The sequence below is a fragment of the Lactuca sativa genome, chromosome 6, assembly GCF_002870075.4.
Source record: "Lactuca sativa cultivar Salinas chromosome 6, Lsat_Salinas_v11, whole genome shotgun sequence".
Lineage (NCBI taxonomy): Eukaryota > Viridiplantae > Streptophyta > Magnoliopsida > Asterales > Asteraceae > Lactuca > Lactuca sativa.
In genome coordinates this window covers 49144658-49167840 of record NC_056628.2, presented here as the reverse complement: position 1 = coordinate 49167840, position 23183 = coordinate 49144658, and positions in this window count along the sequence as shown.

Here is a 23183-nt window from a genome sequence, read left to right as displayed (position 1 = left end):
AGTATATGCAAAACAAGATTCTAACATAAATTGACTTTTATATTCAAAATCACTACAATAAAACATAGAAGAACAAGTATAAAAACAATTTCAAACCAATACTGAATTAGACTTTTATAATCAAAGTATCTATTCAAAATTTAAAGAGAAGAATTGATATTTCCCAATCGTTTACCTCGATTTCTACCGATGACGGTCAAGGAAGGCTCACCGGGAATCGATATATTCCTCCTCCTCCTTCGAATCGGTGAAGCATTGGAGGTGCTTCCCGATTTCTGATTCCAATCGCGTTTCTCCTCCTTAATCCGACGAAGATGAGCACCGGGGGATCTTCCCCTTGATCTTCTTTGTTGCCGACGATGGGAGAGGAACGAAGAATCGTTGACTGCCTTCCTTCGCATCTTCCGCCATTGAATAATTTTTCAATTGCAATTCTATCATCGGTCTCCGCCATTGAAGAATACGAGCAGCATAAGAGGAATGAGGTGGATTTCAACGTTTGGGGAAGCGGTTTTGTGGTTGTGAACTTCTTGTAGGAGACGTTTCCATGGCGGCAGAGTGGGCAGGGGATTGAACCTGGTGGTCCGGTTGGTGAACTTGGAGTGAAAAAGGTTTAACGATTTTGGAGGTTTTATTAGACAGGATTTAAGAGAGAGGCTAGGTCAAATATATTTATTTTATTTCCTTAATTGCAAGATTCAATTAAATGATTTCATTAATTAAAAGTATAAAAGGTCCAAAATACCCTTAAATGATTTATTTAATTGTTTATTATTTCTTGATTTCTCATTGGTGCATTTAGGAACACAATACTTGCTAAAAACATTTGAACCTAACTCTCTCTTTCTCTCTCTCTCTCTCTCTCTCTCTCTATATATATATATATATATATATATATATATATATATATATATATATATATATATATACAGAGAGACAGAGAGAGAAAGTTAAGTTCATATGAGATCATCATATTTTGTGAGACATGAGGACGCAATCATAACCATTCATTTTGGAGATAAAAAAATACTTTTAAAATGCTAAATAAATAAAAAATTTTGATTTTTTTAAATATTATTTTTATCATTTATTTTATCTAAAAAATAAAAATAATAAAAAAAAAATACTGATTTTTTAAATATAAGCGAAATATTCAAATAGAATATTATACTGTAAATATTCAAATCGAATTTTTAAAATGTTAGAATATTCTAGTAAAATATTAAACTATAAATATTCAAAAAATTCTAATAGAATATTAGAATCTTATAACAAATATAATAATTCAAGTAGAATATTAAAATATTTTTAACATATCTACCAGTCTTAGTAGAAAATTTAAATATTCTAACATTCTAAAAATTCGATTTGATTTGATTATTTACACTGTAATATTCTATTAGAATATTTAACTTAATTTTGAAAAAAACGGTGATTTTTTAAAAAAAAAATTTGGATAAATTAAATAACGAAAATAATATTTAAAAAAGAATTTTTGGATTTTTCTTTTTAATTTGTATTTTTTTTATCTCCAATGTGAGTCGCTAGGATCACGTCCCTATGTCTCATAAAATTAACATGGTCTCAAACAAACGACTATATATATATATATATATATATATATATATATATATATATATATATATATATATATATATATATATATATATATATATATATATATATATATATATATATATATATATATATATATATATATATATATATATATTGGACATGATAGGATGATTCTCACCATTCAACAAGCAAAATCAATCCACGCCATTAACATTTATTTGGGAAGGTTCGGATTTTTGAACATGTGTATTCCTTGATAATAAACCTAAACGTACCTTAATCATTATGCTTGAAGATTGATCGAAGCTACTCGGTGTGTTCAAGATTTTTTTGGAAATTTATTTACCAAAATGGAAGAGACTTTGGAGTTTAAGGGGTTCAAAGTATTCTTAGAAAAGAAAACTGTATTATGTGGCATTGCCGGATCCTTTTAAAAATAGGAAAATACATTGACCTTGTAACCAGCAAAACGGGTTGTAGCCAGTGGCAATGATGAAAAAGATAAAAATATGGAGTTCAATGGGAGAAAAAAAGTGGACCAAAATGGAACAGGACCAATACTTCCATGGGACAAAATCAAAGTTATTACTAAAAAAAACAATTACAATGTATTTATATGTAACACTGACTTTTGAAACCACGCAACTAAATTGACTTTTAATTTTGAATTCCTACGTATTACATTATTACCCAAAAAAGAATACGTGACAATTCAATAAAAAATAGTGTCCTTTTGTTGCTTCTTCTATAGATCAAAAAGCACTGGATTCCTATACCTCCACACAATCGAAAACATGTATTTTTTTTTTTTTTTTCATTTCTACGAAACATTATACAACAAACATCGAGTATCAGTTTGTGGTCATCTATTGTACAACGTTGCTCTTATCCTGAATTTCATCAACGTACGCAGGTTGTCTACCTTTAGATAAATGCTCAATTGTTTAAAACGTATCTTATAGGATTTGAGTGATATTATTAATATTGTTCTTATTGTCATAAAATATAATCACGAGACCATGAATAGGAATTTTGGATAGAGATATGGCAAATCACCGAAATCTTCATTTTCAAATTGTTAATTTTTAAAGTTCTAAACAAAAAAAATGAAATATACGTTACATAAAATAGAAAATAAACTATAAAGTTAATTGATAACAAGAAAAGATAAAAAGTATTAGAAAAGAACAAGAGAATTTCTTAAAAAGCGTATGACAACTTTGATTGTCTAGACTTGTATGTACCGTTGCATTTGACTAATGTTATGAAAATCAACATCCCTAAGGGATATACACGCACGATATTCTTCCTCATCTTAAATTATTAATGTGAATAAGTGAGTACGATGTCTTGCTTCGTTCAATATCCACGTTAAAGATATGTTGCAACCTTAAAATATTGCAGAGTTTCTAATAAATATTAAGATAAAGACTTTTTTTTAAAAGGTCGTTTTTTATTACATGGGTATCAAATATTTTATGTCTTGTTTTTTGGAAACTTTTTTAGTGAGGGTCATGTAGAAAGTAGTGATAACAACATCTAAATAAATTTATATCACTTAAGTTGGATTATAAATTATTCAATGAACACAGAATATTTGTGATTAGTCGATGGAATGAATACATATAATTTATTAATACAAATGTGTGTGTGTGTGTGTGAGAGAGAGAGAGAGAGAGAGAGAGAGAGAGAGAGAGAGAGAGAGAGAGAGAGAGAGAGAGAGAGAGAGAGAGAGAGAGAGAGAGATTATTTGTTAATCTGGATTAGTTACTAAGCAATGCTATTGCTGTAAAATATAACTACATAACTTATGATAACTATAACAATACAAAGTATGTTTGAGACAAACAATACAAAATCATCATAATATAAATATTGTTGAACGAGAGATTTTTCAAGATGATCTGACAACACGAATACTTTTGAGAAATTTGAAAACTTAATAGAAAAGAAAATGCGTAATGACGTATTAAATAATTTTTTTTATCTAATTAAATAAGTTTAAGACCAACAGGTCTTTATGTCTTAAAGAAAAATACTTGGGAATTGAGTAATTTAGCAAATTTTTTGCTTATTTTTTAAATATAACCAAGTTTTTTTCAATTTTTTTTTTAAACTAACCTTTTGGTCCGCAATGTGTCATTCCGGACCGGAATACCAATCCAAGCCCAATACTATAGCTCAATGCTTTATATATAGGCCCCACAAACAAAAAATTTGGAATACACGTTCTGGAATTAGCAGATCCGAAACACGGTCTACCTACATTTCGGACCAAATTTTGAGTACAGATTCGTCAAACCAAGTACGTTCTACACTTTAAGTTACTTTGCATTTGATTTCTGAAACGATTTACATGTTCTGGAATTTTCCGGAATGGTCCGGAACACGAAGAACAACTCCGGAATATCCAGACCATCCTTTTTTTTTTCTTGTTGTACGTGTATGAATGTTACGTAACTACTTTGTATCGTGTTTCTGAACGATTGTTTTAGTCCGGGATAAGGTATTGTAGGGGTTCAGGAATAGTAATGTGGGTCCGGACCAGAATGAACATGTTTTGGAACCTGATGATCTATTCCAGAATGATGATCCTGAATAACTACTATATATATATATATATATATATATATATATATATATATATATATATATATACTACTTCCGTCCCAATATTATTGTCCACAGACAAAAAAAACACACAGATTAAGAAAAGTATTAATTACTACTAACTTTATTTAATAAAATGACAATTTTGTCCTTACTTTGCATTTAATATTTCATTAAATGCTTAGTTGGTTAAGTAATAATGAAGGGGTATATAGGTAAAAATGTTATTTATTTTTAGAAGTGGACTATTATTTTGGGACAAACCAAAAAGGAAAGATGAACTATAATTATGGGTATATATATATATATATATATATATATATATATATATATATATATATATATATATATATATATATATATATATATATATATTCTAAGTATTGTTTAATAAGTCATGTTAGTCCAAAGACGAGTTAGTCTGGATGTTGTTAAAGAATGGGTTTTACAGACGACGAAAATGTGTTCAATTTACAAGAGCTTTCGGATTTGCATCCGATAAAGGTAAAATTAAAAAACAATAATTTTATAATTATAATTTATTTTTACGGTAATGTATTAAAATAGTTTTGGAATTTTGTTTTTGCATATAAAAAACGGCGATGCTAAGTTTCAAAATAAGATAAAAATAATAATAAACAACAAAGGCACCCATAAAATTAAGAAAGAAATAAAAAAGGGTGTCGAAACTTAAATTGAAAGCAGACAGGACTCCGAAAGATGGCACTGGAGCAAGTGTTGACAAACCTGTTATGATAGACTGGTTCCAATTATGTTTGTTTTTGTTATGAATATGTTTCAAGAAGTGTTTTTTTTATTATTATCAAATACTTTTATGGACACTGATTTTTTAAATAGTATATTAATATAATTTAGGTATATTTTATTTTTAGTCTCCAACATCCATTGACTCGAACGATGATGATGAGTTGCCTATAGAGTATGATATATCACGTCTTGAAGACGAGCAATGACGTCTTGTTGATACGAACACATTAGAAATGATTAGTGATTATCAACGTGCTAAACAACGAATGGTAATACTGGAAATCCCATTACCGCTTTTACCAGTTGAGGACCGAAGAAAGTTAGCATTGTATAACATGCAAATGCTCCTCATTACCATGTCTGAAGATATATGACAATTTGTGAACACAATGAACATCATCGAAGAAACACGTAGGACAACTCCAACAATAGAAGATCGAGTCGAATTAACTGGTAATGGTTTCGAACTAATTGAGAACTACATGGAATTGTTTCAAAATCATGTAGACACGGCTAGTTTGCATCGGATGCAAGTTCCTAGTTATTGGCCATAAATGTAATTTAATTTTAAATATGGATATTGTAATGTCTTTTCAAACTGAATTTTATAAAATGAAAGTATGATTATCTAAATGACAATTATCCTTTTTCATTAACATTATTGCGAATAATGTTATAAAACCTAATACATACTTAGATTGGTTTCCACAAATTAGGAAATTGTAAATGATACATATTTTAAAATCTCCTCTAATTCTAACAACATATGTTAGACGGTCTCGTTCTACACGCAACTTATTGATCTCCTTATATGCATTTTCAATCCAGTTCTTAGCTTGTTTCACTTTTTTCATTGCCTCAGCAACACATTTTTCTTTTTCATTTACTTGTTCCGCTAGATTGTCTGCAGGCTGATTTAGTGTGCGACTTCTTTCAGAGTACTTTTTGTTTGCTTCTTCAGCAGCCTTCATAGCTTGGAAAACGTCATCATACATTTTATTTGGGAGTGGAAACTCTGGGCCTTTTACAAACGGGTTATTATCTGAACAAACATAACAATCTTCTTCTTCACAATGCCAAACCCCATCGTGAGATGAACTCATTCCAACATTATTTCAAACGTTGAGGATTCATGCTAGGTGCATTTTAAGGTCGAAAAGCAAGTGTCCGAAAGAGCCATTCGGGAAAGTGGCTCCAGATCTGAAATGTGGTTCTGGAATAAGGGTCTTAAATATTGTCATGAATCTATGACATTTACTGTTTGGAATGAGTGAATGACTACACATACTATCAAGAATCTATGAATTTTACTGTTGGCAAATGACTACACATATATCAGGAATCTATAACAATTACGTACAAAAGCAATGTTCAAAACAATGGTTCGAAATAGCTGGCTCAGAACCTGGCTCCGAAATAGCTGGTCTGGAATGTGGCTTCGGAATGTTGTTAGGAACCATAACCTTAGTAAATGGAATTATATAAAGGAATTCAAGCATTAAAACTCTTTAACTTGTCAAAATTAATACTAAAAATTCATTTCTCATATTCCAAAGGAATAACATACTACGATTGTGGCTCTGAGGGTATTATAAGGACATCAACGACTAGAAATAACTCTGAACGGCTTTTTTATGCTTGTCCTAAAGAGGTATGTGGGTTATCTTTTTATTATTTTTCTTTGAATTAATATTAATTAACATAATATACGTCATGTGTTTGATCTTAAATTTTTAGGGATCACAGTCTGGGTTTATTTGTTAGGTTGACAAAGCAAAAGACAATAAGTTGGTGATAATCAGTAACTAATTTCGATCGAAAAAGAAACTTGAAACCCTAAATATGCACTTGAAGATAGCGTTAATTTGTAGTTAAAATTTCTTTTTTTGGAATCATTATGTACATGGTGTAAGCTTTATGTTCATCAAATAAGTTTCCATTCTGTAACACTTATTAATCTTTTTAATATGTAATATTTGCTTTTTTGTTAATATTAATATGGTACTTGTAAATTATGTTTTTTCTATCTTTGTAATATGTAACAAATATTAGAGAAATAATAGTATTTTTCATTACACACTGCAAATCAATTACAAGCATAATTAATTGAAATTACATTGGCAATAAAACTTTAGTCAAAGGGTATAGTATTTACCATTCTGATGGAGGGGGAAGAGGGTGCACGGTTTATGTCTAATAGGCAATGTGAAACACATCAACCTGGTAATATATCTGAACCATATCAGGTAATTCATGGACGTTCAAATGACGTGATGTCGCAATAGCATGACCGCAAGCTATACCCAAACTATGCCATTTCCCACATGAACATGTATGATGGTTCAGATCAACAACACAAGTTTTTTTTTTTAAAAAAAAAATCTAAAACCCATAAATGTCGGACGGGAGCGAAGACGGGATCTCTAGCGGGATCTTTGTTGCTTGCCACCGAACAAACTTTTGCATCCTTTTATGAAGCATCATTTTAACATACGGTGTGAGTACGGTAGTTAAACTCGCTGAAAAGTAAATATGATCAAATAAGGTTCTTGCACAAGTATTTAAATAAATTTAATATTTCAACTGATATTTTACCTGTCATTAATCTGCGTTCATCGAACGTTCGTTGAATGTAGTCACGAGTTTCCTCAGTAAGCATTATCATCGGTACATTGCATTGATTTACCGATAACACAAAAAAATTGAGAACATCAATATTGACTACGTTCCAACGAATGTTAGGGAAATAGTCTCTTGCATCATTTCGCATGACCGATGTTGGCAAGCATTTCACGAGCATCAGACGAAAGTTTTCTTCAAAATCAGACACAATATATGAGTTGGATGTCATCCAGAACAAAGGTTGTATTGTTCTGCCTGAAAAGCCTCTTGTGAGCATATACTTGAACACACTATTAGAAGTATATCCTTGATAAGAATCAGAGAGTACATGCTGTATGCAAGAACTAACGACATCGTCCATATTTGTTATGAACGATACTTCCCTACCCTATCTCAGAGCTTCTTCTAATCTCATAAGGAACCAGATAGTAGGGATTATTTTCCACGACCAGACCAAATGCTATAGGAATGGTATGGTTGTTCCCTTCGATAGCAACCACTACAAACATTATTTTTAGGTACTCCCCTCTAAGAGGGATACTATCTATGAAGATGACAGGCAAGAAGCAATCTACGAATGCATGGACCTGTATTTTTTTGGGAACAAAAATGAGTTAATTTAAATGTAGAAACATTATATATTTTAAAAAACAATAGAAAAGTGTAAAAAACAAATATATCACCAATCCAATAGCCACAAAATAAGCTTCGAAGCGATCCATCAAATCAATTTTGATGTGAATGTATGTATGTTAGTTCGTCTAAAGTAGTGAAGGTAAACATATAAGTTGTTAAAGCTTTCTTTGTGCTGACCATCTGAAAAATCCATTTTCAAGCAGTTTTATAAGAGATAATTACGAATTACTTGATTGAAGGTAAAGTTCTAAACGCACGCACACATACATACATACATACATACATACATACATACATACATACATACATACATACATACATACATACATACATACATACATACATACATATATATATATATATATATATATATATATATATATATATATATATATATATATATATATGAGACGAAAAAAAGACTAATGTTATAATCCGGAGTATGATTCTGGAATAGATAGTCTGAAACGGAGACCAGAGCCCCGAAATTTTATGTTCCGAAACAAATAGTCATTTTACAAAAAAGAAAAAATATATGTATTTTTTATTTTTGTTAAAATGATCGTTTATAAGTGTTAGATTACTCAATTTCTCATAATACTTTTAAGTTTTATAAGTAAATAAAAGTTCGTCTATAAATCAGCAATATTAGTTTCATTTTTTAATTAGAGCATAATGAAGAAATTATACGTAGTTTCGATAGAAAATATAAACTAAAAACTAGGAATGATGAGCATAAAATCACATCTATCGAAGAAACCATTCATGAATAGTGAAAAATATATTCTAAAAACGCTTAATTCAGACAATTAAAAAGTATCAGTTAATATATTTCCGTCGTTAAAAAAAATCAGTTATTCTTTAACATGGTCTATCTATAGTATAATTTAGAGAATCACAAATATATGCCGGAATCGATGAATTTTGTTGAAATTGGAATCACTAAGACACTAACAATCTAACATATCATCTTGATACGTCATCATTGAATTTGGGTAAAGTTCTAATACGTCATCAAGACTTTAACACACAAAGTCTGTCAATAACAGAATGCTACATTCGGGTCATTATTGTGGATAATGAATTAGTTTAGGAATAGATTTAGTGGGTGTATGTATTATCTGTTCTAAAAGAAAATAATAATAAAAAAAATAAGAAAATAAAATAAAAAATATTCTAGTATACGTGTCCATATAAGCAACAATAGATCGCAAGGTGATCTATCTTGGATACAAACAATTCCATTATCGTAGTCTTTTTACAGGTTATCCCTAACCATGAGCATTAGCATAACCATCAATAACTATATCTAATATCTACTCATCAATCTACTGTCAAACAACATAGTCTTTTGTAGTATCACCACCATTACCATATTGTATCGATTGAACTCTTCTACCCTTTCTATCATCCTAATTATTCCCTTAAATTACAAGGTACAACTCCACACATCACCATCTTCATAGCTTCATACCATCTCACGCATCACATTAACACTTAAAATGGAAGTGCAATTATATTAGAAACCTCAAAACGGATATATATATATATATATATATATATATATATATATATATATATATATATATATATATATATATATATATATATATATATATATATATATATATATGTTCCCTTAACATTAAAATAAAATTAAAGATGTTGAGATTGTCAAATAGTCATTTGATTATCCAATCTTAATTCAACAAATGTATGTGGTGGCGTACTTATCATTATTGTTGAATTCTTAATGTTAACGACGTTAGTCAGTTGGTTAGGGTTATTATCATCATTGTGCACATATTATCATATGTGCAGTGATATATTATGATCAAAGCATGATGATATTGTAACCTCCTACATCTTTTCTTGTTCAAAATTTCACTCACGAAAACCTTATTTTCTTTCTTTATCACATTAAGCCCTAGATTTCCGTTGTTATTTGTCCAAATTAATTTTGAAAATCAATAATGTCTTTAGAAGAACATTTTAACGGAATCACATGTTCGTTAATCGAAATAAAATGTTAGGATGCGATTATTTTCTCATTTTATTGATAATGCATTTTTGTTTTAAGTAGTTAATTGTAGTTTTTTTTGTTCATAATGGCGATTTTTGTTTTGATTTAGTAGGGTTTTTTTTTTTTTTTTTTTTTTTTGTCATTTTTACTTGATTTTGATGATTTTTTTTCGTTTACAATTCGTTTGTTTATATTATGTTTGTTTGTGGTGATTTTTGTTATAAGTAGTTGTTTATATGCTCACAGATAAGGATTTCAAAACAAAATATGTTCGGAAAAATTCAAAAAACAACATAAAAATCTCGAAGGCGGAAAAAGTGGGGCTACAGGGAAGGATATAGTTGAAAAGATTGATGTTCAAAGAGGTTTTGTTATGTTTTTTGTTCATATTCTTTTGCTCTTATTTGTTTATAATCAAACTAATTTCTTCATTTTCTATTTTCTATGTAACCAAACCAAATATGAAGATGTTTCTCGCGAAGGTAAAGAGAAAAAGTCAAAGAAAAGAAATGATAAATGTATGTGTTGTAATCATAATTGATTTTGTGATTTTCTAAATTGAATGTTATTTTATAGTTGTGGCTGTATGTTTATTGCTAGTTTTAATCATAAATGATTATATTATATACTTTTGTTTATGTAGGAAACCAATCTGAATTTGAAGATGATTCTCCGCAATCTAAAGAGAAAAGGTCAAAGAAGACTAATGATAAAGGTATTTTATAATCATTAGTGATTGTGTGAGTTAAAATCATACTTTATTTGTAACATCCAAAAATTTAAGACCAAAAATTCCATTTTCATAATAATGAAATCATCATCCAAAAAGTTTCCTAAAAACCATAATGAAATCAGAGTATATCGATAATCATCTAGTTACATCAGAGTCAAATAAAATGTGAAAAATGTGGTGTGTGCGATGAGATCATCCCCAGCTCTTCCTCTTCGATCTGGAAGTACCTGAAACATAAACTGAAAAACGTAAGCAAAAAGCTTAGTGAGTTCCCCAAAATACCTCATACCAAACATATCAAACATACAATAGGTCATGCCCAACAACCATCGGGCCCCGCCCGACATCGAGCCACATTCGGAACAGATCTTTCGATAATATGAGTGTGACATCTGGTTTTGAGGTACTTCCATTATTGATTCTTATATTGATGTGTATTGCGTTTTGGTCCATAAGTTCAAGAAAGTATGAAAAAGGAGCCCTAGTGGCATTATTGTAATATTGGGTCTTCAGAGTACATCATGCGTACGTGGTGTACGCTGGGCGTACTTGCTTAATGAGGAAACCCTAATTTTTAGAGTTTGGTTGGTATTTAAGCATTCTTATGGCCTTATTTCACCCACTTTAGCTGCCTCCATCCCTGTTATTCATTTTTGCAACCCTAGAATCACCTAGAGGAGCCTTTTCAAGCTTAGAAGTATGTTTTTGGTGCCTTAAAAGAAGGAAGGAAGCCAAGCTCATCTTGAAAGAGTGGAACACTTCGATCTGGGATTTCTACTTCATTTGCAACCATTATAAGGTAAAATGCTTGCAAATTTATCCATCTATCTCATAGATCTAGTTTTGATGGTTTTATGGATCTTTTTGTGTCCCAAAATTTTAGATCTTGAATATGGCATGTTCTTGACCTTTGAGTTGTCCTTTCACATCCTAGGAGGGTCTTAAGTCATAACAATGGGTTCCAAGTGGTTAGTTTTGCTTCATGCATCTTGTAAAATGTCTTAATTGAATAAGACCTCGTGTTAAGCACTTATTAGACATGTTAGGTCATAAAGTTGGAGACTTTATGACTCCTAAGAGTATTTTGGCCATGGATCTGAAGTTTGGGTATATAAGTTTAAGCCATTAAGCTCTTAAAATGGATTTTGGGCTTGCAAGGGTACATCATGTGTACTCGGAGTACGCCCTGCGTACGAGGGTAACCACCCTGATGTTGGTCAATTTGCAAGGTATGGTGTACGCTCATCATACATCTGTAGTATGCCTCGTGTACGTAGTCTGGGTTGACTCGGTCGAGTTGGCTCGGTTGTGTTGACTCGACTGGGTTGAATAAGTTGAGTTATGGAATTTGACCAAGTTTGACCTCAAGGGGATTTTGGGTATTTTGGTATTTTGGGATTTTGATGGATATTGGTCACTTGGATGGATAGGTGCTGGTTGGAGTTGAGATTTGGAATTAGGAGCTCATCAGCTATGGATCAGATCGAAAGGTGAGTTTTCACTCACTATACTTGCGGGCCGATGGTGCCAAGGCTGGCCCATTGGATTAGATATCCTATTATGTGATAGTATGTTATTATGTTGTGGTGATCTGTTAGATCGGTATTCTGGTATATAGGATGATGCTATGCTTAGTGATCGGTAGATCTGCCTGTTATCTGCTTCCTGGATATATGTTTATCTGTGGTATATGTAGGCGTAGTGTAGGTGGGTTGAGACTGTACTGCTTTGTGTTGGCAATCAACAAACCCGATAATGTTTATATCGATATGTTGTTATGGTTTACTGGGTTTAGACGTTATTGGGTATGTATATGTTGACATGTTGTGTGTGGTTGAGTTGAGGCAGACCAATGGAGACTGAAGGCCAAAAGACCTAGGGCGTCTTGGATAGACAACAGGCTTGAGGGGCATACCAGTTAGGCCGAAGGCCCAAAGAACATTCCAAATATGTTGAAGGCCCGACGAGGCATACTGGTTATGTTGAAGGTTCTATGAGCGTACCAGATAGTCTGTAGGCCGGTGCGGCATTCCAGTCAGGCTGAAGGCTCTGTATGCATGTTGTTTGTTTGTTATTTGTATTATGTGGTGGTATTTTGGGGAAAGTCACTAAGCTTTGCGCTTATAGTTTTGGTTTATGGTTTAAGGTACTTTAGTGGACCATGGAAAGGCGAAGGCGTGACCGTACACATCCTTGGTTTTCAACTGATTTGATCTTGGGAGACTCTGATTTTAAAAAATGTTTTGAAAACAATGGTTTTGTAACACTTCTATTAGACAAAAGGATTGTTTTGAAAGGTTTTAAATTTGTTGATTTTTTAGGATGTTACAAGTTGGTATCAGAGCCTTGGTTTGAATGAATTGGAGGAACACTAGTGTGAATCCTATCTCAAACTAAGGAAAACGTTTTAATTTTTTTTTTCAAATTTGTCAAAGAGGATGTGATGTGTACGATCAGTCGGAGCCAATAAGTTGACCCCAAGTTACCACACTGTTATCTGATATTATAAGATGTTAAAGCAGCATGCTAGTGATAGACTAGGGATCTTCAGAAATTGCATGATAGAATTTCCTGATTATATGATGCCTGATAGCCTAGGATCTTCCTTTTATGAGATTGACATCATTACTGTAGTATCTTAGTGTATGCAACATAGTTGTACATAACTAAGATTCGATAGCCTGAGAATGTTTGGTTTGGCCTTATATCTTATTCTTGTCTAATGAAGGGCTTAGGGTAGGATCAGATATTTAACTGTCTATAGGATCTAGTTCTATGTATAACTAGCATACACGAGTGTTGTAGGGTTGGTGGAAGTTTCATGAGTGGGTCCAATATAGTGGGTCAACGCGAGGAATGGTTAGCCACTCTAGAGAGAGTATGGGTAGGCCGAAGGTGTATCCGTGATGTTGGGAGATGGAGATCGGGAATTTTGTATGAGGATCTGTTTGATTTTGTTATGTCTTAGTGTCAGTCGACTCCACTGCTTGAATGTTGCTTGCTTTGTGCTTTGTGGGACTCATATTGATGTGAGTTGACCATCAAATGAATACACTAAGTTACATGATCTGAAGGTTAAATAATCTTAGAGTGAAGGATTCGGCTTTATTTCCCATCTCTCGTTTGAGTCTAACCGTTGTAGGGTTGGGTCCTTTAGTCGAAAGATCATTTCAGTTTTGTTGCATGTAATCGTATTCATGAAGTAGTTGGCTGACATTGATTGGAATTCTTTAGCAGCTGATGGCAAAGGAGGAGGTGGAACCTAGGAGAGCCTAGGAAGTATTTTAGTGTGGTGGTCTCGCTATTGAGTGGGTATGTAACACCCGGATTCCCAGGTATGACATTTTGTTCCTTTATTTTTGGGTTTTATGGGGGAACTTGGCGAGTTGGCGTCTAGACTCGCCGAGTATGGTCGCGGACGCGAGCTCACAGCTGGACTTGGCGAGTTCATGAGTGGACTCGGTGAGTCCACGCTGTTTAATGAAACCCCAATTTCCAGGGTTTGAGACCTATTTAAAGGCCCTTATGGCCGTCCATTACGGCTACCACACCCCAGAGAGAGTCCTATATCGCTTGTGAGGAGAAGAGAGACCATTGTTGATCTTTTGTTAGTGAAATTTGATGGAGAAGGTGACCAAGGAAAAAGAAGGCTGAAGGAAGTGCAAATCTAGTGTCTTCAGAGATCAAAGGCTTCATATTAAGGTATTCCTTCGGACCTTCTCCAGTTTTCGGTGTTGATTTATAGAGTTAGGGTTTTAAACCCTTTAGAAGAAGAATATGTAGAGCATTTAGTCCCCTCTCGAGTTTGTGCTTTGGATCTGGACTCAAAGAGGTCCAGAGACTTTAACCCATGGAGCTTTATGAGTCATTTTGGGGTTATTGGACTTAGGTGGCCATTTTTGGGACTAAATCACCCTTTGATACCATTATGTTAATATATAAGCATCATGTTTCGAGCTTTACGTGACTTTCATGCTTGGGAAGGCCGGATCTGTAGATTAGGGGCACAGATCTGACCCCAGGAGGTCAATAGAGTTGGTGCATGGCTTGAACTCGCCGAGTTGTTATTGAGACTCGGCAAGTAGGGTGAGGGTTTCATGCGAATAGCTCTGTGAGTAGACTTGCCGAGTTGGGGGATAACTCAGTGAGTCAAATGGGGATTAGAGGACTGGGGTTCAAGGCGGTACTCACCGAGTTTTTCTTGAGACTCGGCGAGTTGAGTCGGGGTGGCCCCGCGATTCATGCCAGGTGGAACTCGTCGAGTCCAGGGAAGTGCTCGACGTGCCAAGAGAGGGTCTAAGAGAGTCAGTGGACACGTGTAGACTCGCCGAGTCGCCCTTGTGCACTCGCCGAGTCGGGTCAAGTTGACCGTTGAACTTGTTGACTTTTAGGGTTGAGTACAGTTGTATTTAGGAGAGTATTACTTTGTGTGATTAGGCGGAGGCTACATCATACTTCTTCCGAGTCAGATATTTCCGAGACATCGAGGTGAGTCTTCTCACTATACGTTACCTAGAGTGGTACAATGTGATGACCAGAGGGTCTTATGTGTTATGTATGAGATTATGTGCTATGTGATATTTGTATGTTGTATGATGATGTACACCGGACTGGAGGGTCCAACGAGCTATGACCGGACCTAAGGGTCCAACGAGCTATGGGACTGGAGGGTCCCGCTGAGACACATTGACCAGAGGGTCGTATTATAGCCTTGAGTGGTGTATGTGTTGTATATGGTATTTTGGGGAACTCACTAAGCATTTATGCTTATAGTTGTTGTGTTATGTGTTTCAGGTACTAGTGATGAGCGCGGGAAGGCGCCGGCATGATTCGTACACACGCATTGGAGTTTTTGTAGAGATTCTGGGGAAAAGTTTTGTGATAATAACATTTGATACAATGTGTTTGACATTATTTATGTATGAATGAATGTTTTAAAATGAAAAATTATTTTGAAAATTTTACGCTGTTACAGGGTATCGAAGTATTATTATGAGTAAGTCTTGGGAGAGACCTGAAATGATCATTGAGGAAAGTATGAATAGGTGTGGAAGGTAGTATTAGGCCCATACTACTGGAAGCACAGGATTCATACTCGAATCAAGGAAAGTTTCAGGAATTCCAAGGGCTGGTCGGGAGGAATAGCATGGTTTGATACCATGAGTCGCGACATTAGCTCCGTATTTGTCGATCTTTGGTTATGGTTGCTCGGGCATGAGGATGGGCCTGATAACTTTTCGTCCCTAGTGGCGATATCGGTTTGGATTGATTGGTGTAGACCTAGATGAGTTTGTTGGTTTCGAAGTCTCGAGGGTGTTGGCTTGAGGCCATGCATTCGATTGCGGGACTCAAGTACGGAATGACCGTTTTGATCAGCTTGGACATTATATTTGGGAGCAGAATGGTTGATTCATGGTTTGGTATGTCTCTATATTTGGTGGGGATTTTTCCATTTTGGTTTTTTGAGAGTAGGGAAGGAGTGAACAGGCTTGTGACCTTCAAAGTTAGGATGTAAGCCAAACTTGGGGTCTGTTGGTTACAGGGTTTGGTGACAGTATGTCAGCATAGGAGTGTGCAGGTGGGTTGATGTGTTATGGAGGCTTTGTGATGTGATTAAGGGTCTGTGTTCTTTGGTTATAGGAGGACATATATCAGATCGTCGGTTGGGATTGCAGGCAAGGAGAGTGCATTTTGGATCGTAAGTCGGTATTTGCTTATGCTTTTGTGTGAACTCCTAAATGTTAAAGTGGTTATGATTGGAAATTTCAGAGGTCTTCAGCTGAAATTCAGGATTCTCTTTAATTGGTTGGTCCCTATTTGGAAGGTCATCCTACATGTGTTATACATTCCGGGGTCAGGAATGGTTGTACCTGGTTGAGCCGGTTTGAGTTATGGTTTGGTTTCAACACCAGTGGGTGGTAGTTCGAACCCTAAGTGGGGGAGAATTGGGTATTCTGCTTGGAAGATCATCGATCTGTTTAGATTTGTGGTTTGGAGGAAGGGTTTTTTTTATGGATTTGCAGTACGAGTATGTGGGATCTTGGATCAAGGTTTGGCTAAGGAAGGGGTATATAATAGGTGGTGATTGTATACATGTATTTAGGAGACACATGGGTTGTCACTCAGCAAGAATTGTGGATAATCAAGGAGATCATTGCATCTATTGTTTCCTTTTTGGGGTGCTAATGAATAGATGAGGATATGTTGGGATTGTTCAGGTTGAGAATCAGTGGCAGAGGGAAATTCTCAGCTAGTGGTAAGGATTTCTAATTATAGTCTATCTTGGGTAGAGATCGATTAGGGAATCATTTTTAGAACTTGGTACGTTCAGCTCTGCGAGGGTTTGGGCTCATTTGATTTAATGGAAATGCGGTCTCGATTATTGATCACATCGTGCTTCTTTCAGCAAAGGTTCTCCGAAAGCTTCAAGTTGTGACGGTTGAAGTGCAATGGATGTGTCAACCTATCATCACGTTTAGTATGTTTTATGTTCCTTTGGTCTCTGGATATGTTCACCCTTAGTGGTGATGCAGAAGTTTGGTTCGTAGCAGGCTTAGGTTGGGTAGCATTTAGGATCACGTTAAAAGTCTTCATGATTTGGTTGTGCATTGGTGGAACCTGTTCAGTGTCAATCATGTATGGGATCTTGTTCCGAAAATTCATGAGGATGTCTTCTGATTATGATTGAGAATTGTCATTTCATTGGAGCTTTGATATTTCTGCTCTTTTGGATGGGGTTATGGGTTCCTAAGGATGTACATTGTAGTAATTCAATGTGTGTATCTGGGCTAGACAAGAGTGGATTAAGGTTTCGTTCGAATTATGTGCATGGTTCTTTTAAGTGATACCCTTCGAATTAGAGCAAAGGCGCAAATGTTGTCCGGTTCTCGGGTCGTGGGTGACCATGATTCCATTAGGCTCTACATTGGTAGCGGCTAGTTCTATGAAAGAAATTGGGTATGGTATAGTTCTCACTTTGTTGTGCTCGATTTAGGTCCCTACAAGGTGGTGGAAAGAGATTGAGAGTCTTTTGGCCCGTGGTGTGAGTCAGGAGTTCTAGATATTGGTTGTGGGCTCAGTGATTGATTGATTGATTGATTTCTTTTGATTATGGTACATTCGGTATTGGTGCATTGATGGAAGTCGGGAGGCTCACCAATAAGGGGATTTGGATAAAGGGAATGGTTAAAGGTTGTTGGGAGTATGGGTCGTGTATTAGAAAGTATCTGCGGAATGGTTGCATTATAACTCCCGTTTAACCGCAAGCTATTTTAGGGTTGATAATCAAGGTTGGGAATAGGTCATGAAGTCTCAAATCAAAAAGTCTTTTGTTGATGTACCGGGTGTGTGTTTCCAGATGGGGGGTACACCTGAGTTGTTAAGGATTTGAGGTAAATGTGGAATTCTTGGAATTCTCATCTTTGCTCATAGGAGCAGTGGTTGGAATGGTATGTTAGGGAGTCACGGGTTAATTAAAGGCTTTTGGGTGTATCTTATGGTTTTGGGTTTTAGTGGGAAGTTCGTGATTGATGTTGTCGGGTTCTTTTCTCGCATGGTTGGTAGTAATCATACTCTCAGGAAAAGGGCGGATTCAATGAATGGGTAAATATCAATCGTGGATTATAGGTTTCCGGTCTTGAGATGCATATTGATAGAGTCGAATCGGTATTGTAGCCTTGAGGAAGTTCCCAGATTTTGTGGAACTCTCTCTAGACTTTCGGTCTTAGCCAGGAGGTTATGGATTATGCGGGCATTGGTGGTCCCTCTTTGCAGAGGTTATTTGGGGCTCGTGCTTGGAGTCGATTTGTTTCCGGATGGAGGCTTAAACAGTAGAGGTTGATCAAGGGTTGTGAATCCCTAGTGGATTTGGCAAGGTAAGTCAGAATCAGAAGGGTTCCATATGGTTCGAATTATGATGGATATCATAACATCTAAGTTTCGAGGTACTCGTGCTTGCTTAAGAATTAGTTGCGATAATTGATGTCCAAATTATGTGTGGCGGTGGTGGTTTCTCCGGTAATGAAAGTTAGCAAGTCAAAGATGGTATGAGTAGGCGGTGCTCGGAATGAGTCGACTTTTAGTTCGGATCGGGTCCTGGGGAAGGACCGTCTGAGTGAACCGAGGCGGAGATTATGGAAACACTACCATGGGCTAGTCGCATCAGTAATCTTCAAGAATGAAGTCTAACTCAAGTGGGGGAGAATTGTAACATCTGGTTTTGAAGTACCTCCAATGTTGATTCTTATATTGAGGTGTATTGTGTTTTGGTCCCTAAGTTAAAGAAAGTATGCCAAATGATCCCTAGTGGCATTGTTTTAATTATACGTCTTCGGAGTATGCTATGCATACGTGGTGTACGCTGGGCGTACTTGCTTAATGATGAAACCCTCATTTTTAGGGTTTGGCTGGTATTTAAGCACTCTTATGGCCTCATTTCACCCACTTTAGCTGCCTCCATCCCTCTCACTTGTTTGTGCAACCCTAGAACTACCTTGAGGAGACTTTTCAAGCTTAGAAGTATGTTTTTGGTGCCTTAAAAGAAGAAGGAAGGAAGCCAAGCGCATCTTGAAGGACTGGATCACTTGGATCTGGGATTTTTACTTCATTTTCAAGCATTATAAGGTAAAAAGCTTGCAACTTTATCCTTCTATCGCATAGATCTAGTTTTGGTGGTTTTATGGAGCTTTTTGGGTCCCAAAATGTTAGATCTTGAATATGGCATGTTCTTGACCTTTGAGTTGTCCTTTTAGACCCTATGAGGGGTCTTAAGTCATAAAAATGGGTTCTAAGTGGTTAGTTTTGCTTCATGCATCTTGTAGAATGCCTTGATGTATAATCCCTTGTGTTAAGAATTTATTGGACATGTTAGGTCGTAAAGTTGGAGACTTTATGACTCTTAAGAGTATTTTGGCCATGGATATGAAATTTGGGCATAAGAACTAAAGCCATTAAGCTCTTAAAATGGTTTTTAGGCTTGCGAGGGTACACTCCGTGTACTCAAAGTACGCCCTGCGTATGAGGTTAACTACCCCGATGGTGGTCAACCTATGAGGCCTTGTGTACGCCGAACGTACCTCCAGAGTATGCCTCGCGTACGCATTCTGGGTTGACTCGGTCGAGTTGACTTGGTTGAGTTGACTCGACTGGGTTGACTCAGTTAACTTATGGACTTTGACCAAGTTTGACCTCAAGGGTATTTTGGTATTTTGATGGATATTGGTCACTTGGATGGATAGGTGTTGGTTGGAGCTAAGATTCGGAGTCGGGACCTCATCAACTATGGATCAGATCGAGATGTGAGTTTTCCTTCATTGTACTTGCGGGTCGAAGGCACTAAGGCCGACCTATGGGATTAGATATCTTGTTATGTGATAATATGTTATTATGATGTGGTGATTTGTTAAATCAATATCCTGGTATATAGGATGATGTTATGTTTGGTGATCGGTAGATCTGCTTGTCATCTGCTTCTTGGATATATGTTTATCTGTGGTATATGTAGCCATAGTGTAGGTGGGTTGAGACTGTATTGCTTTGTGTTGGCAGTCAAGAAACCCGGTAATGTTTATATCGATATGTTGTTATAGTTTAAATGGTTTACATGTTTATTGGGTATGTATATGTCGACATGTTGTGTGTGGTTGGGTTGAGGCAGACCAATGTAGACTGAAGGCCAAGAGACCCATGGCGTCCCAGATAGACTGTAGGTCTGACGGGTATACTAGTCAGGCCGATGGCCCGGAGAACGTTCCAGATGCGCTGAAGGCCCGACGAGGCGTACCAGTCATGCTAAAGGTTTTGTAAGAATACGAGATAGTCTGTAGGCTGGTGCGTGTTTCCAATCAAGCTAAAGGCTCTGTATGCATGTTGTTTATTTGCTATGTGTATTGTGTGGTGGTATTTTGAGGAAACTCACTAAGCTTAATGCTTACAATTTTGGTTTATGGTTTCAGGTACCCTAGTGGACCGTGGCATGGCGAAGGCGTGACCGTACACATCCTTGGTTTTCAACTGATTTAATCTTTGGAGACTCTGATTTTAAATAATTTTTTGAAAACAATGATTTTGTAACACTTCTATTAGACAAAAGGGTTGTTTTGAAAAGTTTTAAATTTATTGAATTTTTGGGATGTTAGAATGAGATGGGCCCCGCCTCATCACATTCATCAGGCCCTGGCCGGCATTCATACAGACACATAAAGCACATGCAAGAATCACTAAGATAAATAGTATACAATACACTCATCAGACCCCACCTGGCATCGAGCCCTGCCCGGTATACATATCCCATAACCTACATGCAAGAGTCACACAGACAACTAGAATCTTAATCATAATAAACCATGGGCTGACATTGGTGCCTTCGACCCGCTAAGCACAGTGAGGAAACTCACGTTCATTAGGGTAATGTTTCTAGTCCATTTCCAGCAGCAAAAGTTGAAAAACTACACTCTGACAAGCCAACTCGATGAGTGCATGAACTGACTCATCGAGTTAGTTGAATATAGACATGGACTTGGCGAGTCCTCCCATGGACTCGGCGAGTCCCCCCATGGAATCGGCGAGTCTACTTTCCAGACAACCAAATTTTTGAGTTTTTCAGCAAGTTTGCATCAAATATCAAGAAAACAAGCCTAGGCTCTGATACCACTGTTGGGTTTTTGAGCATTCTAACACTCCTAAGGTGTACATGCAACCCTAGAAACCTTGGATCTATGTTTTACTATGATACATGAAAAATTGATTTTCCAAGGTTCTTAACCTATTTAGCATACCATGGGGAACTTTTAAACATAAATGCTAGAAGAAGAACATACCTTTTATAGTTTGGATTCCTTGAGAATCTTGTGAGCCTAGCACCTCAAGTGTGATGCCTCAAATGTCTCACACAACACTAAAACTCTTGGAATAGACTTGATAGAAGTTCACTTACACCTCAAAATCGGCTAGCCCTCTATCTTGTACAAGTAGTGCCAATTTTGCTAGACTAGGGGTCTTTATATAGTTGTGGCACAAGTACGGTTACACGATGTAAACCCTAATTGTCATGGCTTTTCATATTCCATGATCCATGGGTTTGTAACCTCCATGGATTATCCATGGAGCACCTTATGGATTTTAGCCCAATCCATACAATCCATGGATCATTAGCCCACTATATAATAATATATTATTTACACAATCAGTCCCATATATTTAATTAGTCTCTTTTTGATCACTTAATTAATTTCAAATCAATTCTTTGCTCAATACTAATTAAATAATATTATTAATATATTATAACTTATAATATATTAATAATCCTTATGTGCCCTTTCTCTCATTTAGTCTATCCAAGTGTTGCAATGCCATGCAACCCAAATGGACCATGCCAACCGGGTCAAGTACATCCTAGAAATAGTTATGAACTTAGACACCTAATCCAATAGTCAGTTGTTCCTAGGATTTGGACGATATTGATGCACACCATCATGAAGGGCCTGCCAGGAAAACATTGAGGATCTGAATCCATGAGGAAGGATTGGCTATATATCATCCACAACATCTTCAACGGACAAACAAATGATGTGGATCTACCAGAGGTTCTATAGCAGGACTTTCAGAAGTTTGCCATCTGCCGGAAACTAAACGAGATCTCTAGTCCTAGATTTTGGGCTCTTACGTTGCAACAAATCTACTCAGACAAAGGTGAGCCTATTCCATTAACGTCGGATCCACCTGAGGTATATTTCACTTTCAAACTCATTAAATCATATCATTTATCTAGTCAGACTAGTTTTGGACCCATCCGACATCTACATCAACACATGTTTGGCACTCTCCCTTCAACTATCCTCACAAATCTAAACATCTTGAGATTTCGGAGCTAGTTGACCCAAATCTCGGATGCTCGGGCATCAGAAGGAGAGACTCATACCACGAAAGGAAGTCGTCTCAAGATGATTTCCAAGAAACGCCCGGACTCTCCTCCTGCTAAATTCAAGGACAAAAAGAGAACCAAAGCCGGTGAGTCCTCTTAAAAGGATACACAGATCGGTTTCGGACCTGATCCGGGTAAGAGCAAAACCCACTCATCCACTCTTTCGATGCACCCGGCATAACTTCAATATCGCAAGCACACACACATGGGAAGTTATCCTATCAAAAGGATGGTATTATAATTGAACAAAACTCCTTGCCCCCTGGAACACACACAAGTCATAGTTAAACTCA